The following is a 5,474-nucleotide window of genomic DNA, read 5'->3' as shown; positions in this document are numbered from 1 at the left end:
AAAGAAAAGTACTTGAAGGTCAAGGTACTATGTCCTGGCACAGCCCATATAGTGAGAGGCAAAGGGCTGTGCTATACCCGTGCAGGAGGCCTGCACTGGCCCGGAATGGTGTCTTCGGCCACACTGGCTAAGGGTGTTCACCATCTTCCAAGACAGGAGCCAGGATATGCCCAGGGCCTGACTTGCCTGCATTGAAATGTACAGCCCCCTCCCTACAACGACCGAGTCACAGCCAGAATTCCTTAAGAGAGACATTGCCTCCTCATCCTAATCCCTTCTTTTGCAGGCCCCCACTTGAGGTAACAGGAATTGGTGCCAGCAATCCCAGGCCACCCATCCTCGATGACCCTCGGTCCTGCCCTAGACCTAGGCAGCCCGGGACCCTGCTGTCGAGGCTTCAGATTTTAGAAGGCCCTGCTCTGGGCCTCCTCTTACCACACAGGGCCCAGGGGACCTCCCGACCATTCTCAGCCTGTGCCCCTCTCTCCTCCAGACCACACCCAGGGCACCCATGGCATGGGGACTGGTTCCCTGCCCACCTGCTTTCAGGATGTGTGCAAGAGGGGGCCGGACACAGAGCTGGATCCACAAGCCCCAGTGTGGGATGGAGCGGGGGTGGTTTCCAAACCCAAAAAACGGTGTGAGTGTTTCAATTCTGTCACTCATGTGATCTCTTGGAGTTTTATTTGTGTGTAAAATTTAAAAGCATTTAGCAGAGTACAAACTGCAAGGTGTAACATCTTTGTTTGAAAAATACAAATTTAGTTCCACCCAGTAAATTTTCACAGTGAGCATGCTTGAGAACCAGTACTTGGATCAAAAAATAAAACATTGCTGGAACCCCTAGAAGCCTCCCTCCCTTGTGACCTTCCAAGGGTAAACACAGCCTTCTCTTTTCTTTTCTTTTTTTCTTTTTTTTTTTTTTTGAGACAGGGTCTCACTCTGTCCCCCAGGTTGGACTGCAGTGGCACGATCTCAGCTCCCTGCAACCTCCGCATTTCAGGTTCAAGCGATCCTTCCACCTCAGCCTCTCGAGTAAGCTGGGACTACAGGCACCTGCCACCACACCTGGCTAATTTTTTATTTTTTGTAGAGAAGAGGCTCCACTATATCGCCCAAGCTAATCTCAAACTTCTGGGCTCAAGCAATCCGCCCACCTCAGCCTCCCAAAGTGCTGGGATTACAGATGTGAGCCACTGTGCCCGGCCAACACAGCCTTATGTCTTTTCTTTTCCTTTCTTATCTTTTCCTTTTCCTCCCTCCCTCCCCTCCCCTCTCCTTCCTCCCCTTCCTTCCCTCCCTCCCTCCTTCCTTCCTTCCCTCTTTTCCTTTCTTTCTCCTCTTTCTTTCTCTTTCTTTCTTTCTTTCTTTCTTTCTTTCTTTCTTTCTTTCTTTCTTTCTTTCTTTCTTTCTTTCTTTCTTTCTTTCTTTCTTTTCCTTCCTTCCTTCCTTCTTCTTTTCTTTCTTTTCTTTCGTTCTTCTCTTTCTTTCTTTTCTGACAGGTTCTTACTCTGTCACCCAGGCTGAAGTGCAGTGTCACAATCTTCTCTCACTGCAACCTCCACCTCCCGGGCTCAAGCAATCCTCCTACCTCAGCCTCCCTCCCTGAGACTACAGGCATGTGCCACTACGCCCAGCTAATTTTTGTATTTTTGTAGACACAGGGTTTCCCCACGTTGCCCAGACTGATCTCAAACTCTTAGACTCAAGTGATCCACCTGCCTCGACCTCCCAAAGTGCTGGGATTACAGTTGTGAGCCACCACGCCTGGCCAGCACAGCCTGATTTCTAATATGACCAACTAATGGTGCCTGTTTTTGAACTCAAATCAAGTCATCCACACTCTTGCATGCAGGTGTGGTTCATTTGTTCTCATTGTGGAGTATTCCATTACATGAATATACCACAGTCAACTTACCCATTCTCCTGCTGGTAACGTCCAGAGTACTCCCAGTTCTGGCTGTTATGAATAGGCTGCTAGGAACATTCTTGTACATGTCTTTTGGTAACTTATGTATGCATTTTAATTGATTATATGCTGCCTAGAAGTCACATCAGAGAGGATGCTTGTATCCAGCTTAGCTCATACTGCCAGAAACTCCCACTGATGCAGGGCAGGCCGGCCCCAAAATTGGGCTTAGCCCAGGAGGGTTCGTGGCTTCACCCAAGAAAGAATGTAAGGGTGAGCCAATGGAGTTAGCAGTTTTTACTGAAGCAGCTGTGCACAGCAGCAGCAGAAGGGCTGCTCCTTGCGGGGCAGGGCTACCCCATAGGCAGTGTGCCCAGAGCAGCAGCTCAGAGGCAGTGTGCAGTCAGATTTACTGCCGCTTTTAATTACATGCAAATTAAGAGGTGGATTATTCAGAAATTTCTAGGAAAAGGGTAGTAGCTTCTGGGTCATCAGGTCATTGCTGTGGAAAGGGGCATTAACTTCTGGTTGTCACCATGGCAATGGTAAACTGACGTGGCACACTGGTGGGTGTGTCTTACGGAAAGCTGCTTCCAGCCATCTCTGTTCTAGTTAGTCCTCAATTTGGTGTAGCATCTGAGCCCCTCCTCTGGAGTGGAGGCCTGCCTCCTACCTCCCACCAGCAGCATATGAAAGTTGTAGTTGTTTCAAATCCTTCCTGAGCCATTCCTAGGGGTATGGAGTGTTAGCTCACTTTGGCTTTAATGTAATTTGTATTTCCCCAATGATTAATAAAATAGAGTATTCTGTTATGTGTATTGGCCATTTGGATATCTTTTTTTTTTTTTTTTTTTTTTATACAGAGTCTCACTCTGTCTGCCAGGCTGGAATGCAGTGTCACGATCTCAGCTCACTGCGACCTCTGCCTCCCGGGTTCAAGCAATTCTCCCACCTCAGCTTCCCATGTAGCTGGGATTACAAGCACATGCCACCAAGCCCAGAAAATTTTTGTATTTTTAGTAGAGATGGCATTTTGACATGTTGGCCAGGCTGATCTTGGACTCCTGATCTCAGGTGATCCACCAGCCTCGGCCTCCCAAAGTGCTGGGATTACAGGCGTGAGCCACCACACCTGCCTGGATATCTCTTTTGTAAAGTGTCTGTTGAGGTCGTCTGTCCGTCTTCCTCTCGGCTTGCCTGTCTTCTTGCTGACTTGAAGGAGTTCTTCATATTCTGATTTCCCATCTCAGCTCAGATTTCTCCTCCCACTCTGCGCTTTGGCTTCTCATGCTCTTCATGGGGTCTTCTGTTGAACAGATGTTCTTCATTTTAATGCAGTCCAATTTATCATTGTTTATTTTGTAGTTGGTGCTTATAGTGTCCTCTCTAGGAAATATTTGACCACCTCATGAAGACATTTTCCTGTTTCTTTCTAGAAACTGTATTGTTTTGCTTTGCCAATCTGTATCTACAGTCAATCTGAAATTGGCTTTTACATACAGCATGAAGTAGAGATCAAAATTCACTTTCCATATGAATATCTGCTCAGTCAGCGCGGGTTACTATAACAAAATATTGAGTGCCTTAAACAACAGAAATTTATTTCTCACAGCTCTGGGGGCTGGAAATCTCACAGCAAGGTGCCGGCAGGTTTGGTGTCTGGTGAGGCCTCTCTTCCTGGCTTGTAGACAGCTGCCCTCTGCGTCCTCACATGGGAGAGGCGTAAGGGCACTGACCCCAGCATGGGTCTCCACCCTCATGGCCTAACCACCTCCCAAAGGCTCCACCTCCTGACGTCATCACATTGGGAGTTAGGGGTTCAACATATGAACCCAGGGGACATAGGCATTCAGTCCACAGTGCTCCACCCCGTGTGCTCACATCACCCCAGTTTCCCGCCCTCCCTGGCCTGCAGGCTTTGTGGGTTCCATTTCCCCTAATCCAGCATGAGAGGCAGTGGGTATGGTTGAAAGCGGCAGATCTGCTGTCTATGGGGCCCTGGGGGTCTGAGAATGGTGGGCTCACCTGCTCAGCAGGGCCATGTGGAGTTCAATGAAAGGATATGCTGAAGCTCGGAGCCCAGCGCCCGCTGTGCATGCTTGGTGAGTTCTCACCCAAGTAACTTCATGCTGAAACAGGGTCGCTCCAGGGGTGTCCCTGCCTGGAAGGGACTCTGGGTGTCTTGCCGTGGGCACCACAGTGGCTCTCCCTTCACGCTGTGGGCTGGGCTTCTCCATTCTCTGCAGTGAGAGAACTGGCTGAGATCCTGGAAGACTGATAGGATGGGAAAGAAAGATTTGGGAACTGAACTGAGATCGTCCAACCCATGCCCCCAAATTCACCAAACATACAGTGGCACTAGGGAGCTGGAACGTGGCCAAGGGCTGGTCCCTGCCCACAGGGAGGTTGGAGCCCAAGAGGGAGAAAGATCCACAGAAAGATGATTTCGGCACAGGGAGGAGGGCTGGGGCCAAGGCAAGCCAGGCACCATGGGTCGTGAGGAGGGGCCCTTGTTCATGCGAGGGAGGGCATTGGCTTGGGGAGAGAGTTACAGGAAGTCTGGAGAAGGATTCCAGGCTGCCAGGCAGCAGGAGTAGAGATGGGGACAGCACGGAGCCTGGAGCAGCTTTATCCCACCTGCCCAGCAGAGCTGAGTGGCACAGATTTCAGCTCTGCCCCTGGATAAAATGGGTGATGGTAGCCAATAACACCAGCTTCTGGGACTCTGCCACCTTCACCATTCTGGGAATAAGCTCTCAGCTACCCTGAGAGCAGTCAAAGCACCAATTCACCAAGCACAGATTATATCCGTCTATGGCTATGCAGGGTCTGTTAAGCCCCTTAGGTCTCCATGGTGGGGTGGGGCACCGCTTCCCATTGAGTGGCATCTAATGGATAATGGGCATTCCCCCAGTAGGAAGATCTGGAAGCCAATCCCAACACACACACATGCGCACACGGACATACACACCCATGCATACACACGCACGCACACACGCACACACACACGCACGCATGCATGCACGTCAGCTGCAGTCCCAGGGAGGCAAAGATAGTTATCAAAAGGAGAGTGTTTTCCAGATGAATATTCCAGAAGCGTATTCTCACAAGAAAAGAGGAGACTGGGCAGACAAAACAATAGTGTCTACTCCACAGGAAGCAACACGGAGGTGCTGAGGTGTGTGGGGCAGGGGAGCAGCACCCCCCGCTTTGTACTATAGAAACTACTTTCCAGTCTGGACACGGTGGCTCACATGGGTATCCCCAGTACTTTGGGAGGCCAAGGTCGGTGGATAAGTTGAGGTCAGGAGTTCAAGACCAGCCTGGCCAACATAGTAAAACCCCGCCTCTACTAAAAATACAAAAATTCGCCGCGCGTGGTGGTGCATGCCCGTAATCCCAGCTATTCAGGGGTCTGAGGCAAAAGAATCACCTGAACCCAGGAGGCAGAGGTTGCAGTGAGCCAAGATCACACCATTGCACTCCAGCCCCTGAGCGATGGAGTAAGACTCCATCTAAGAAAGAAAGAAGGAAGGGAGGAAGGAAGGAAGGAAGGAGGGAAGGA

The 5,474-nt window shown here is 50.1% G+C and overlaps 1 long non-coding RNA gene across 1 annotated transcript in view; it reads right to left on the bottom strand.

Annotated features, from left to right (window-relative positions):
• Positions 1-3,495: 3,495 nt before the first annotated feature.
• LOC108515998 (uncharacterized) overlaps positions 3,496-5,474 on the bottom strand; it is a 7,532-nt gene continuing 5,553 nt past the window's right edge. Inside the window, exon 2 of the long non-coding RNA XR_014485053.1 lies at positions 3,496-4,218. This is a non-coding gene — a long non-coding RNA (uncharacterized LOC108515998). The remainder of the gene's footprint in view (positions 4,219-5,474) is intronic.

The sequence above is a fragment of the Rhinopithecus bieti genome, unplaced genomic scaffold (genome assembly GCF_001698545.2).
Source record: "Rhinopithecus bieti isolate Rb0 unplaced genomic scaffold, ASM169854v2 scaffold_1530, whole genome shotgun sequence".
Classification (NCBI taxonomy): domain Eukaryota; kingdom Metazoa; phylum Chordata; class Mammalia; order Primates; family Cercopithecidae; genus Rhinopithecus; species Rhinopithecus bieti.
This window is presented reverse-complemented; position numbering and strand designations above follow the sequence as displayed.